This window comes from Eupeodes corollae, chromosome X, assembly GCF_945859685.1.
Source record: "Eupeodes corollae chromosome X, idEupCoro1.1, whole genome shotgun sequence".
Lineage (NCBI taxonomy): Eukaryota > Metazoa > Arthropoda > Insecta > Diptera > Syrphidae > Eupeodes > Eupeodes corollae.
The window spans coordinates 807,642-823,841 of NC_079150.1; the positions used below are offsets into that span (position 1 = coordinate 807,642).

Sequence of the window (16,200 nt, forward strand, 5' to 3'; positions counted from 1 at the left end):
AACATCAAACGATTTACAAAGTTCGTGTAAGTTTCTTATCCACACTGATAACATCCCGTCTGTCGATTTGTCTTGCTTAAAAGGTTTGTAGTTTTTCGTGTTTTGTTAAAAAAGCTATCAGTTAAATTATTCTTAAAAATTAAAAAATTACCAACAATATTTTGCATATGATGAAGAGTTTGATTTCAAAATCTATTTTGGTTAACGAGACTTTTATTCGACTTTTATTTTTTTATTTTTACCAATATTAGTAGCATTTCTTAAAAGTTTTTATTTCCAATATAAACAAATTCAAATTGGATTAATGAAATTAATTTGAAACCAATGTTTTCTATTATTCACGAGATATAGTTTTACCAATTTTTCGTACTTTGTAGATTTATTTTTTTATGAAAAATTGGCTGTTAGATTCTTATAAAAAAATTACTGAATGTTGAAAACATAATTTTTTTATAAAATAAAATTATTTTGAAGCCCATATCTTAAATCTTTGAAAAGATATTTGAGTCGAAAATGAATTATTACGAGTTTTTATTAATTTTGATTAGGTATTTATTTTTTGTTAAAAAACTGTCAACCCGATTGTTCTTGGAATATTGTATTTTGCGGCCTTAAAAAATTAACTTTAAGTTTTAAATACAACTCCATACCTTCGTCACCTTGAACTTGTAGCCTTCCGTAAACGTTTAAAAAATGATATGTTACGTGACACATTTCCACACATTTTTAATTTGAGTAGATTGTTACTTACACTTCCGATAAGTGTTGCTTCAGTTGCGAGATCTTTTTCAGAAACTATGTACATTTCAGTAAGTACATTACTGATATTTCTTCTAGTTGCTCATTTTTCTCCGACTTACCTTTTTTAAAAAGCCTAAATTCTTTACTTATAATTTAAATAAAATTATTTTTGTCACGACTTTAAATTTAAAATTTATAAACAAAATGTTGAAAAATCAAAAAAAGTTTTGAGCAAACCGTAAATTAAATACTATAATGGTTTTTAAAAATACGTTTAAAATTTAACTATCTGCTCATATGATCGAATTATTTAGACGACGACGGATTCGTTACAAGAATTACAAAAACTACTTTCAATCTGTTTTCATTTTATTTTTGATTATAAAAAGCAAACCAGAGTAATTAAAATTGATTCATCAGAAGCTAAACATTATAAATGAAGAATAAATAATATACTTACTTACTTTAAAGTTCAGTTACGTGGATCCTCAATACATTATCAACATCCAAAAGGCAATTTTTTAATACATCAATATATGGGATTAATTTATTTCATTCCTTTTAATATAAAATATACATATTTACTTTTTACATTCATCATTATTTAAATAGTTGTATTTGGGGTAATGATTAAGTAACAATTTTACAATGTATCTAGTTTTTGTGCAAAATTAAATGGAAATATGAGACTTAAAAATAACATGTTTGTCTTTTTTATCTTTTCAGTGTATTTTTAATTATGTCTAAATTATTTTAAAATATCCTTTGGCCGGCTTTCCAAATAAGTATTAACAAATAATATAAAAATATATATAAATAAGAGTTGAACTACAATCGAAAGAGTTATGACTTATGATAGTTTACAAAAAAAAGATGCGTCTTTTTTTTTGCCTTGTTTTTTTTTTTTATTTTAATAAAAGTTTCTAAACGAGATACAAACTCATACTTAATACTAAATTATTTTATTTATTTGTTTTAAAAACTTAAATTTGACGTTTTTTTTAGATTTACTTTTCGTTTTGTTTTTAATTTGTATTGAATGCATTCAAGTAATACTTTATCATGATATAATTTTCTACTTTTCTTTTTGAAACCTATGCAGACATTTTTCATCTTTTTACCCTAGTCCTTCTTAATATATTTCTATAATATCGATAAAGATTGTTTTAAATTTCCCTCAACTGTGAATCATTTTATTTATTACTACTTTGTTCAACTTGTGTAATAGATATATATATTAAAGAGTAATTAATATTTGCCTCAATTTATCTATCACTCATTGTAAATAAATTGCAAAATATTTAGTTTTTATAAGAAACATTTGTTGTTTAGAATACATATTATCTTAAGGATTATCTTACAAGAATCAAACTTTCGTTTTTCAATTTTTTGTTGAGATTTCAAACTGTTGTAAAAACGTGCATAAAAATACATTTTTCTATGAAGCATCATTTGGCACTTATAAATATTATTTTGTGTATATAAAATTTCTCTGTTCAAATTTATAAAGGGTGCAAATTTAAATTGAATTTGGCGGTGAGCTAGCTTTGATAATTGAAACAAACGTGTATATATTCTAGAGTTATTTGGAAGTTACGAGGTTCTAAACGATTAAAAAAACCGGTACATTTTTTTGACACGGTTTGTGCATTAAACTATCTATAATTGATTGGGCAAAAGTATATGTGGGCCTTGGGTGGAATCAGCTTAGCTGATTTTTGATTAATATGACAATTAAAATTAAAGAATTTGATCTATATGTAAGGCAATAGTCAAATTGATACCTACATAGCCGTCACAACAAAAATGTGATAGTCATTTTCCAACAAATATGTTGTTTCTTGATGGAGGTACCAGACGCTTACACAAGAAAACGACTGGACTCAATTAACTTCGTGTGGCCGATAAAGCTTACGAAATTCGAAAAAAACAAGAAGAGTAAGATAGTATTAAAACTTAACCAGTTCAATACACTCAGAAAAAAAAAACATTGTTGGCAACTTAACAACTCGCATTTGAAAAAGTTTAACATTTTAATTATTAATTCAAGAACTTTTTCTCAAAAAAGATTTCTTTTTCAAAAATATAGTACTTGAATTAACAAATTGGAAGATTTAACATTTGTCAACAGGGAATCTTTTTTTGGAAAACAAATAAAATATTTACTTTCGGAATGAAAATTGGAAACAAATATATTATTCTTAAAATAACAACGCCGTCTTTTAAGGTGTTTAATATGCTTTTTATTATGCCTACCTAGTATTAGTGATCCGCAAATAAATTAAACCATTTTATAATGAGAAACTTAGCAGATTGAAATCCGAACAGTTTGGAGACAAAATGGTTCTACCTCTATTTTTATATTTTGACTCTTTTTTCAAATAAATGATGGCCATGGACCTAATGATACAGTTCCAGTCATTCCTCAACAAGAATTATCCCACATAAATAATATTTTTGTTTTTGGCTTTATTAAATCCAAAGTTTGAACGTATGGTGAAACCACACAAATTTTTTCTCATTCTTGGACAAAGATTGGGGGATAATTTAGGTTTGAATGAAGTCTTATTAAGGCTCAAATATAATAGACTTAACCGAGCTTAAGCCAGCTTAAGGGAACGAACCAATACGCAGCGTTATATGTCACTAGACGTTCTGCTCAGTTTCGTTAAATTTCGCTAACTTTCGCGCAATTACGCAAGAGCCATTTAAATGGTTCGAGCTTAAGCAAGTGTCAAATTTGAAACGCATTTGCTTAAGTTACTTGAATCCATTATAGTTACTTTTTGTTTTGACGATAACTTCTGATAACTTTTCGTTCGGTTTTGACATTAACTTACACTCGGTTAAGTCTATTAAAGTTGGGCTTTCAGGCTTTGTTTCAGGTTTTAACGCACGGTATTATTGTAGAATATGAACACGCAATAAGAATGAATGTCAGTGTGATGGTGTTGAGTTTTCCGAAAGTCTACGTAATGTTAATGTTTATCGACAAGAAACGGGTCCTGATATTTTACAATCTGAAACAACATCATTAGAAAGAGAAAATTCGATTTGGAATACCTACATAAATGTAAATGTTTGCTTATGGTTCACATTTTTGTGCAAATGTTAGTCGTCCTATCGATATAAACCAAATTAAAAACGTGAGCATTAGAATAAATGCAGCGGAAGTGTAAACTTTTCTACATTATATTTTACTGATGATAGGAAACTTAACTGAAGAGGACGATCCAGTTTTTAGTTTTATGATTAAATTTGTCAAAATAATTGAAATTTTTACTCTTAATTGCTTGTGTGTTTTAATAAATGAACATAATTTATTTTATATTCAATTCTTCAAGGAATCGTTAAAACCAAACATTAATTTACCCCAATTTTTGCACACAGTTCTTCAAAATGACTTTTTTGAAAAAAAAAAAAAAAAATCATTCAAAAATAATTAAATGCAGGGCATTTGACTTATCTTTGCTTCAATATAATCATCAATTATTTACAAAATTATCTGTAGGTCATCAGTTGGACTGTTTAAACTTTAGGGAGAATACCTTTAAAACAAGTGAGTTTATAAAAAGCGGTAGTGTTTTAAAAATACTAATTATGTTTTTTTAAGCCGAAGAAAATTTTTATTTAGGTAGTCAAGAAGTCTTAACTTTGATTTTAGAAAAGTTTCAGTCTTATACAATTATCAATGAAATGAACAATAACCGTAGAATAGAAAATTTTTCAATGCCGATAGTCTTAAACAATATGAAAACTGTTATTCGTTTTTAAGTTATATGCATAATGGATTTAATTTCTTTGTTTATTTTTTTCTGATCTATTAATTTAATTAAAATGTTTAAATGCCATTTATCATAAACCTTTAATATGTAAATAACATGTTTATAGAAAAAACAGAATTGACAATAATAAATAATACCTTTTACATTAACAGTAAAATTGTGTTAAACTTAAATTTTTCCTGCTTAAGGATATGATTTCTTCTTACTTATGGACTTGTTTTTAGACTAAATGATTTTGGTTTTAGGTGACTATTTAATTTGTTGAGGTTTTGAGAAAATTGTATACGTCCTTGGGGCAAGAATTAAAGTTCTCGACCATTCCGAAAGAAATGGTTCTTATACGACAATAATGCACGTTTTTAAACGTAACAATACCGATAACATTAATTTTTGGGAAAACAAAGTTTATTCTTGGTGTATTCAAAATAATGTTCTTGTTTTAAATATAAAAGTTATTGCATTTTGAGAACTTTATTTTTAGTTCAACAATAAAAGTTTTCAAGGCTTAAATAACACTTTACTCTCTTAAGTTAAAATAAAAAGTTGTTGGGCAGATTTTAACCTACATATTTTCCTGGACTTTTGGCATAGTTATTTTTTTCTCTGAGTGTACTTTTACTTAGATATTTTATATGAACCACTTACAAATATCACCATGTCAATAATCAATTTTAGAAATTTTAAACTAAAAATTTTCCATCGTATTGAATACTGTTGCATCATCTTATACAGATGGAAAGCTGGTGATATTCAATTTGCCTATAAAAAATGTGATAGTCACTTATCACCTTAGCCCATTCCGCTCCTTGTGTATCTAGTTACTAACGTATGAATATTTTGTAGGTCCTTAATTATGAGGGTTGGTTTAAATGAGTGGCCAAAAACTAAGAAAAACGAGTTTTACATTCGAATGAACAAAGACGAAATATTTCATTTTCTATTATTGTTTCCTAAAGAATTAAATTAACAAAAAAACAGGGTGCCGCACAAATCGTCCAACAGATATTAAATCTAATACATTTTTTTTATTTTGCAGGCTACTATTTAGGTTTATCAAAATGAATGCATTTGGAATGAATTTGAATAAAAATTGATTGCAATGACTGAAAAATACAACACATCGATTAATGGTTTGCTCATGCCTTGAGGCGAAACTTCACATAGAACGAGCAACTGTGTGGTGCGCAGTTTCATCAAGGTATATTTTCGGGACATACTTTTTTGGGGTTATGTCAAGCACGTGCACAAAAGTAAACACAGGAATTTAAATTAAAGCAGTCCATAATGACAATGATTGAGGCGGTACCGATTTCAAAACTCCAGGCCGCAATGGACAATATTTTGATCAGGTGCCGCATATGTGTATATCATCTTAAAAAACAATCCACTATTTAAAATAAAATTTAATTTTCTATCCATTAAAAAAAAGAAATACACTGATTAAAAGAAAAGTTATTTGAATTTCTTACTATAGCTGAATTATTGCTACACCCTGTACCTTGAGATGGTTGAAATCAACTACCGAAAAAAAAGATTGCTTATCTTATATAATACAATTTTGGCGCAGGGACATAAGTCCCCGGGCCACAAGTCCCGAATTTGTTTTTCGGGACTTATGTCCAACTTTGCTGGGTCACAAGTCCCGAATTCGATTCGGGACTTATGTCCCACCCTACTGAGACGTAATTCCTGAAAAAATATTTCGGGACTTATGTCCCACGTATATGTTTTTTTTATTTTTACATAAATGTACGCATAGAGACAATTTAAAGAAACCACAGCTGACGAAATGGTAGAACCGGTTTTATTCTCTCGATTTTTTTTCGGTAGTACAGTAAAGGCATTGCATAAATCGGTGTTATAAAGAATTTGTTTGCCTTATAATATTTTTATCAAATTCTTTATAACACCGATTTATGCAATGCCTTTCTAAATTATAGGTATATATGTATTATATTTTCTTAAATATGATTAAAGAAAATATAAAAATATAATATGACCCATCAAAATCCGGGACATAAGTCCCGAAAAATAAATTCGGGACTTATGTCCCGGAGACTTATGTCCCTGCGCCTAGAATTTTATATTGTAAAAAGGAAAAATTGTCTTTGTAACGTACAGTCTTGAATTCTGTGTGCATAACCAAAAATTATGCTCTTGAACTTATATTTGCAAGGCAGATTATCTTAAAGGTAAATAAACACATCACTTCCGTTGCTATTCTTAAATAGCAATAAATCAATAACCATTACTTAGCATTAATTAGTTGATAATCCATAATTGTACATAGTAAGCATTAATTTTAAATATGTAAATAAAATACTTTTGAATTATTTGATGAGTTGAGCTGAGTTTGGAAAGCAGAAGAAACCGGTCGTTTTTCTTATTAAGCTGCTTAAGAATAGAGCTCGCGCAGGTTATGTTGAAGCTTCGAATGCGTCAGAAAGAATCTCAAATTCCCATAAATTGGGTAATGTAGCATCAAATTTGTTTAAAAAATCATATTATATTAATTTTTCCAGCGAAAATACAATAATTATATTTCGAAGTATTTCCATTCCGCTGAAATCAAAAATCAAATTGAATTTTGTCGCCAACAAACAAAAGGATCACGTTAAAATAATGTTTTCATCGGAAGTGTAATGCACAGAAATACGATATTATTGCAAGACAGTTTAATTCCGCTGAAATAGAAAATAATAAAATACTTCAGTTAAGATTTAATAAAATTGTATTTTTTGTTGAAAGATTCTACAGCTTAATAATAACATAAATTGTTTTTTTTTTTAATTTTCCAAATGTAAAAAAACTTTATTATATTAAGATGGTAAAATCGAATTTCCTTCAAAGAAGTGAACTAAATAAAACAATTATTATCTAAGATAAAAACGGCGATTTTACCTCCTCTTAAGCAGTGAATTGAAAACTCATGGTCCAAAGACAGTGAAATCAGTAAATTTCTATAGAGAAGTGAAAAAATCAAAGATTTTTGTAAATGCCAAAAAACAAAACTGCAAGATTTCAATCGTTTTCTTATAATACAAGAAATCGAGACAGTGACGACATTAAAGAAATTAAAACAACCAAGATGGCAAAAGAAAATAGTAGCATACCAGACAGCGAGGGCATAAAAGGAGCTTTAAAAATAAAGAAGTTAAAAGGTGATGAAAACTATGATTTATCATCCTTTATTCGTGAAGCCGAGCTAATAAGGTATTGATGTCGAGTATCTCAGGTACAATGGGATCAGAAGCATGTAGGAAGGAGTACCTTTTCAACGGTGTATCGTACATTGAATTGTGTGACTCCTTTTTCATTGAAAATGTTGATGTCGAGTATCTCAGATACAATGGCATCGGGAGCATGTAGGAAGGAGTACCTTTTCAACGGTGTATCATACATTCAATTTCATTCAGATACAATGGCATCGAAAGCATGTAGGAAGGAATACCTTTTCAACGGTATATCGTACATTAAACTTTGTGAACATTTTTTCGTTGAAAATTTTGATGTCGAGTATCTGAGATACAATGGCATTGGAAGCATGTAGGAAGCAGTACCTTTTCAACGGTGTATCGTACATTAAATTGTGTGACTACTTTTTTGTTGAAAATGTTGATGTCGAGTATCTCAGATACAATGGCATTGGAAGCATGTAGAAAGCAGTACCTTTTCAACGGTGTATCGTATATTAAATTGTGTGACTACTTTTTTGTTGAAAATGTTGATGTCGAGTATCTCAGATACAATGGAAACAGAAGCATGTAGGAAGGAGTACCTTTTCAACGGTGCATCATACATTTAATTTTGTGAACATTTTTTGTTGAGAATGTTGATGTCGAGTATCTCAGATATAATGGAACCGGGAGCATGTAGGAAGGAGTACCTTTTCAACGGTGTATCATACATTCAATTTCATTCAGATACAATGGCATCGAAAGCATGTAGGAAGGAATACCTTTTAAACGGTATATCGTACATTAAATTTTGTGAACATTTTTTCGTTGAAAATTTTGATGTCGAGTATCTGAGATACAATGGCATTGGAAGCATGTAGGAAGCAGTACCTTTTCAACGGTGTATCGTACATTAAATTTTGTGACTACTTTTTTGTTGAAACATTTTTTGTTGAGAATTTTGATGTCGAGTATCTCAGATCGATGGCATCGGAAGCATGTAGGAAGCAGTACCTTTTCAACGGAGTATCGTACATTAAATTGTGTGACTACTTTTTTGTTGAAAATGTTGATGTCGAGTATCTCAGATACAATGGCATCGGGAGCATGTAGGAAGGAGTACCTTTTCAACGGTGTATCATACATTCAATTTCATTCAGATACAATGGCATCGAAAGCATGTAGGAAGGAATACCTTTTCAACGGTATATCGTACATTAAACTTTGTGAACATTTTTTCGTTGAAAATTTTGATGTCGAGTATCTGAGATACAATGGCATTGGAAGCATGTAGGAAGCAGTACCTTTTCAACGGTGTATCGTACATTAAATTGTGTGACTACTTTTTTGTTGAAAATGTTGATGTCGAGTATCTCAGATACAATGGCATCGGGAGCATGTAGGAAGGAGTACCTTTTCAACGGTGTATCATACATTCAATTTCATTCAGATACAATGGCATCGAAAGCATGTAGGAAGGAATACCTTTTAAACGGTATATCGTACATTAAATTTTGTGAACATTTTTTCGTTGAAAACTTTGATGTCGAGTATCTGAGATACAATGGCATTGGAAGCATGTAGGAAGCAGTACCTTTTCAACGGTGTATCGTACATTAAATTTTGTGACTACTTTTTTGTTGAAAATTTTGATGTCGAGTATCTCAGATACAATGGAAACAGAAGCATGTAGGAAGGAGTACCTTTTCAACGGTGCATCATACATTCAGTTTTGTGAACATTTTTTGTTGAGAATTTTGATGTCGAGTATCTCAGATCGATGGCATCGGAAGCATGTAGGAAGCAGCACCTTTTCAACGGTGTATCGTGCATTAAATTGTGTGACTACTTTTTTGTTGAAAATGTTGATGTCGAGTATCTCAGATACAATGGCATTGGAAGCATTAAGGAAGCAAAAAATTTTGATATAATTTTTTTGTTGAAATTTTTGATGTTGACTATCTTGGATGCAATGCTTCTAAAGCATCTAGGGGGCAGTTCCTTTCCAACGGTGGTGTATCATATATTAAATTTTATGAATATTTTGTTGTTGAAAATTTTGATGTCGAATACTATGCAACCCTTGGTCGAATAGCTCTTAACAACTAGTAAAAAAATATATATATAAAATCAGTGTGTGAAAAGTCAAATTAACATTGATGTGACATAGTACATAGAGCACCGGAGAAGAGAAATTGAAGAAATGATGAACGAAGAGACGGAACGTGTGGAGTAGAATAGTCAGTGCACAAGCTATATAATATGACACCAAATGTACAACAACACTTTCAGTGATTGAAGAAAAACAAACATAATTAAGGGTCGCTGACTTATGGTAGTAAAATATGCATCATAAGCAAGCTAGCCCAAACGCTTGAAGAGTGCATGGCTATTATGCTGATGCTGCATTTTATGGGAATTCGTATTAAATATCGAAGTATTGTTGAATACCAATACAGCCATTATTTTATTGACAAATTTTGTATAAAAAGAGAAGATTAAAATTAAAAGACTCACTTCTTATTCTACATTCAAAGATTGTGTTTTACTTAATTTAGCAACTCGCTGGAGTCAAACCAATTTTTGATAGAATTATAGTGATATAGACGCCCTAAAGAGCTACTCGCTACTCGCCGGACCACGTCTATATTACTAAGACTCAAAATATATTTACTACAAGCGTTATCCAGCCACAGTCTTTGCATGGCGATCTTGCCAGTCTAAAGGACTAAGAAGAAGACTGAGCGAAGCTGACAAGAAGATCTGCTCGAGCACCGAAAAGACAACCTGTGCCGCAGATTTGAAGAAACGAGACGTTGCATAGGACACACTTAGATGTCAGAGAAAACTCGCCTGGCTTTGGCAGCCAATCTAATAGAGCAGGCACAAGCTCTAATTAACCAACCGAAAACAGTGGAGGCAGGCCCAAAACCTATCAGCATAGAGGAATATAAAAGAAGAAACACAATAAAACGGACACCTGAAGCAAACATTCCACCAGTAAGCAAAAGAGGGGGAAAACAGGTGAAACTTAAACAACACCTCATCGAGCTGTATAGACTAGCAAACATACCTGGTCTATCTACAGAAGGAAGACAAAAATATTTAAAAGAGATAAGAAATCTAAAGGAAGCTATTCGCTCCTCCAGGCAGAACAAAAGAAGACAAAGACAACAGGATGAAAAGGGGTTCCATAACCTATTTGAGAAAATGGTAGAGAACAACAAAAAGCGTCTCAATGGGTAAAGGACAATCAAAAATAGAAGAGGTAGTTGTGAACAACAACGGACCTGATTTAAATAAACTTAATGAAAAATCTAACTATGAAATAGACTTTTTATCAATTTTATTAGTTATAATAATAATACTCTTCTTAAAATACGTCCACAGGACAATTAAGAGAAAATTAAATAATATCGTAAAAAAAGAAATCATAAAAAATGATATTATAGGTAGACGAATATCTGTGTAAAAAAAAAAAATTTGTATACATATGTATTCTTTAAAATAATGATGTATCTAAAACTTATGGAAAATCTGACTAATATTATCGAAGAACTTCACCACATCTTGAGAAACCTGAGAAAAGACGGACCGAATAGAAAATGGTCAAAAGAGTCAGGATAACAAAAAAAGAACAAGTTGAAGAAATTTTTAAAAGAGCGCGTATTCAGGCTTAACTCTTAGAAAAAACATTATCCGAACAAGGGAAAAACGACCTTCGGCCACTTTACGATAATTTATACAACTTATTTCACTTACCATCGCACCCAGATCCGAAGCCACCTATTGGCTTAGTAGTAAACATTAAGATACAAGAATATTCGATTCACAAGAACTTTGTGAAGGAGTTTTTATAGCAAATTAAAATGTTAAATACCCGAGAATCCGAAGTAAGAATCAAATGGATAGAACCCAAGTTCAAACCAATATCAGAATACCATACTGTAGCATAGATACGAACAAACTATAAAACCTTCAAATTTACGAACAAAACAGTTACTTAAAGAAGGCAAAATATGAACTCAAAGCTATATGTTCTAAATTTCAAGATGTTTTTCACCTAGAAAGCGGCAAATTAACATACTCACATATAGGTCAGGCCCACATATCACTCAAGGAAGGAGCTACTGCAAAATATACCAAACCATATAGATTACCTCATTCTCAGAAAAAAGATATTCAAATAGAAGTAGAAAAGATGCTCAAAGATGATATAATAGAACCTTCAATATCCGCCTGGAACTCACCTATTCTTGTAGTTCCCAAGAAAAAAGTTCCCATAACGGGAATACAAAAAGTCTGATTGGTAATTGATTATAGAAAAGTAAACGATGTTATTGAGGATGATAAATTTCCATTTCCCAATATAACTGACATATTTGATATGGTTGGAGGTGCAACATATTTTTCATGCATAGATTTAAGCCAAGGTTATTATCAAATGGAATTAGAGAAAAAGAAAAATAGCAGACCTTGCACGGCCTTTTCAACAGAAAACGGACATTATCAAATGAAACAACTTCCCATGGGTTTAAAAATATCACCCAGCACTTTTTCACGAATGATGTCTGTAGCTAAGTCAGGTATAACTTACTCATGTTGTTTTGTGTATCTCGACGATTTAATAGGCTTCGGTAGAAATTTGGAAGACCATAATACAAATTTAATGGAAGTTGTTGAAAGATTTAGGGAAGTTAATCTTAAAACCCATCCTAGAAAATGTGCTTTTCTTAGAAAAGAAGTTTTATATTTAGGACACATAATATCCAGTAGAGTCATTTGGGGTAAGATCGCTCAGTGGGTAAGAGCGCGCACTGCTTATTTCTCTCTTTGTGTGAAATAAAAATGAAAACGAAAAATGAGGAAATCAGAGCGCGCAGTGCGCATTCTTATCCCATATTAACCTTTTTTTTTATTCTCATTTGCAGGACGGAGAAACTTTAATTTTAAAATGGGTCGCACTTACGAAAGAAAAACAGAAAGGAAATTGGTAACTTCACAGCAGCTTAAAGAGGCTAAGAACCTAATGGCTAAGGGATTAAGCATGAGAAAAGCAGCAAAGACAGTGGGTTTACCCGAAAGTACCTTGAGAACCAGAATTTCATCAGGCAAAGCATGTTCTAATCTTGGTCGATTTAAAGTTACTTTTAGTGAAGATCAAGAGCGGGAAATTGCTCAACACTGTAAAGATTTGGACAATCTATTTTATGGCATGACTATTGCCAATTTACGTCGTTTAGTATTTTCATACGCCGAAGCTAATAAAATACAGCATAGATTCGACCAATCTTCAAAAATGGCTGGTCGTGATTGGGTAGGTGGGTTCCTTAGCCGCCATCCTGAATTGGGCCTGCGTCAGTCTCAACCAACAAGTCTCGCAAGAGCCATTGGATTTAATAAAACACAGGTAAAACGTTTTTTTTTTCAAATTTAAAATCTCTCTATGATGAAAATAAGTTCGAGCCAAGTCAAGTTTATAATATGGATGAAACTGGCATGAGTACAGTTCCAAAAAAGACCCCTAAGGTCATTTCAGTTCGTGGAAAAAAAGTTGTCGGCAAAATCGTTTCGGCTGAGAGGGGTGTGACAGTCACTGCAGTTTGTTGTATGAGCGCCACCGGTTATTTTGTACCACCAGTTTTTATTTTCCCAAGAAAAAAGAGTTTTTGGATGATGGTCCAAACGGATGTAAAGGTTTTGCATCTGATTCGGGATTTATAAATTCTGATATCTTCTTAAGCTGGCTAGAACACTTTGTAAACCACGTTCGTCCAGAGAACGAAAGGCCGGTCTTACTAATAATGGATAACCATTCTTCCCACATTAGTTTGGAGGTTTCTCTTTATAGCAGAAAACACCATATTTCTATTCTTACATTGGCTCCTCACACCAGTCATAAAATACAACCTTTAGACAGGAGTTTCTTTGGACCTCTTAAAACAAAGTACTCGATTGAATGCGACACATGGATGAACCAGCACCCTGGAAGAGGCATAAATATTGCTCAAGTTGTCAAACTTTTTAACGGAGCCTTCCAAAAGGTCGCAACGGTTGGAAATGCTTCGTCAGGATTTGCAGTATCGGGTATCTATCCGTTTAACGAACATCTTTTTGATGATGGAGATTTTGCCCCTGCTTCGGTACCGGACCGTTTCAATAAAGAGGACGAAGAACATCAAATGGAACTAGAAGACGATGAAGGAGTAGCTGTTGCAATCGACAAAATTGTATCGACATCTGCAGAAAATTCAACCCCATCGCAAACAGTCTCATCCGAAATAGCTCCATCGCAAACAACTCCTTCGCCAACTGTTATTTTTACCAGCTGTCACTGTTGCAACTGCCAAAAGCGATTCCAACTCAAAAGAAAAAAAGAAAGGGTTTGAAGTCGGAAATCATTTCTTCGAGTCCTTTCAAAAATGATTTGGAAGCTAAGCAAACCGAACAGGAAAAAGTAACAACAAGAAAAAAAACTACCCCAAGTCGGTGAAAAAGATGCCAGCCAGACCATTTTCTCCAGACCCAAACATTCCGGGTCCATCTGGACTTTGCAAGAAACCTCAATCTCAATTAAATGATTATTTTGCCCTCTTTGTGGGGAAAAATATATTGATCCACCATCTGAAGAATGGATCCAGTGCGTGAAGTGCCAAATTTGGTGGCACGAACAATGCACAACCTATGAAAACGGAGTTTTTTACTGTGATTTCTGTGATGAAGAGTAATAGAACTTTTATCTATTCCTTATTCTATTATTAAATAGTTCATTGAATGAATGTTTGTTTTTTTTATTTTGTTTTTTTTTTTTTATCTTAGATATATAAATTAATTTATTTTTTTTATGTAAAAACGAAGGCTGTTAACAATGAATTTCCAAGGCTGCAATCTTTCAATTAAAAAAGAAATATTTATTATTTATTTAATTCGTTATAAGAATCAATTTTTGTTTTTTTTGTATGTAGACACAATATTTATTTATTAATTTATTTTTTTATATAAAAACGAAGGCTGTTATCAATGAATTCGCAAGGCTGTAATCCTTTAATTAAAAAAGGAAATATATTTTTGTTTGTTTTGTTTAAAAATAAAGTTTAAGATGTTGTTTTTTAACTTAGTTTGTTTTTTTTTTATATTTTCTTTGATTTTTGTGAAGAATTGGAAGTTTTGAGAAAAATGATGGTAAGGATTGATAACTGTTTGTTAAAGTAAGTATAACATGAAGTTTTTTGAAATTTAACTGCCGTAAGCTGCTTAGATTCCCATTAAAATTATGTGCGCGATCTTACCCTGACTTCGGGGTAAGAGTGCGCACTTCGACTTCATTTGGTTTTTTGTTTTAATCATATGAAATATTAGGACCCCACAATTTATTTTTTGCGTTTTCTTGGTCCCAAAATATAGTTTTATCAAATGTAAAAAACATTATGTTGATATCTCTTACGACATCTTCACAATTTTGTCTTAAAGTGAAAAGTGCGCGTACTTACCCCAACTGACTCTAATGATATTATACCAGATCCATCTAAGTCGAATGTAATGAAAAATTACCCAACTCGCAAAAACGCAGATGAAGTAAGAAGATTCGTAGCATTTGCTAACTATTACCGAAAATTCATACCAAACTTTGCTACACTGGCAATAACTTTAAATCGGTTATTAAGAAAGAACGTAGATCTTAAATTCTCGGAAGATTGCTAAACATCTTTTGATTTACTTAAAGAAGTGCTAATAAGTCCAAACGTTTTACAGTTCCCAAATTTTGAAAAAGAATTCATACTCCGAACTGACGCATCTGGATTTGCTTTAGGTTCTGTGTTATCCAATTACGATGATAAACCAATTGCTTACGCAAGTTAGTCTCTTAACAAAGCAGAAAAGAATTATAGTACTATAGAAACAAAATAACTTGCTATGGTATGGGCAGTAAAGCATTTCAGACCGTATCTTTTCCGAAGACGTTTTAATATATTAACCGATCATAGGCCTTTAGTATAACTATTTTCACTTAAAGGACCTTCCAGTCGATTAACCAAATTTAGACTATTAATAGAAGAATATACTTTTTATGTAGAGTATACACCAGGGAAAAACAACTGCACTGCATATGCTCTAAGTAGAATACAAATTCATTCAAAAGACTAACAAAAACTTTACGTTTGTTTCACAACAAGAGCACAATCAAAGAAATCCGATATAAACAAAGAAAATCCCCCAAAAGAAAAAGTAGAAAAGAAAACGATCATCAATGAACTTTTAAAAGCTCCGGAAACGGGTTTGAAAGAAGTTGAGTTAAAAATAATTAGCAGTTTTAAGGAGGAAGATGAAGATTTTGCAAAAATAAAGGGTACTAGAGTATTAAGTCCAAATCTTATTTTGGGACATGTTCGGTCAATCACCATTGATCTCGAGATTTGGTGGTCAACGTACGCGCTGATGCAGCAGAAAGTACTTAGTACCTCACTACACCCACCACCACCATCAGCCGGGCAGCATCA

At 31.6% G+C, this 16,200-nt stretch overlaps 1 protein-coding gene across 2 annotated transcripts in view; it reads right to left on the minus strand.

Annotated features, from left to right (window-relative positions):
• Window positions 1-4,158: 4,158 nt before the first annotated feature.
• LOC129953206 (rap guanine nucleotide exchange factor 2) overlaps window positions 4,159-16,200 on the minus strand; it is a 91,809-nt gene continuing 79,767 nt past the window's right edge. For both annotated transcript variants that reach the window (XR_008782460.1, XR_008782459.1), the window contains one exon: window positions 4,159-7,210. The gene's annotated coding sequence lies outside the window, so the exon portion shown is untranslated. The remainder of the gene's footprint in view (window positions 7,211-16,200) is intronic.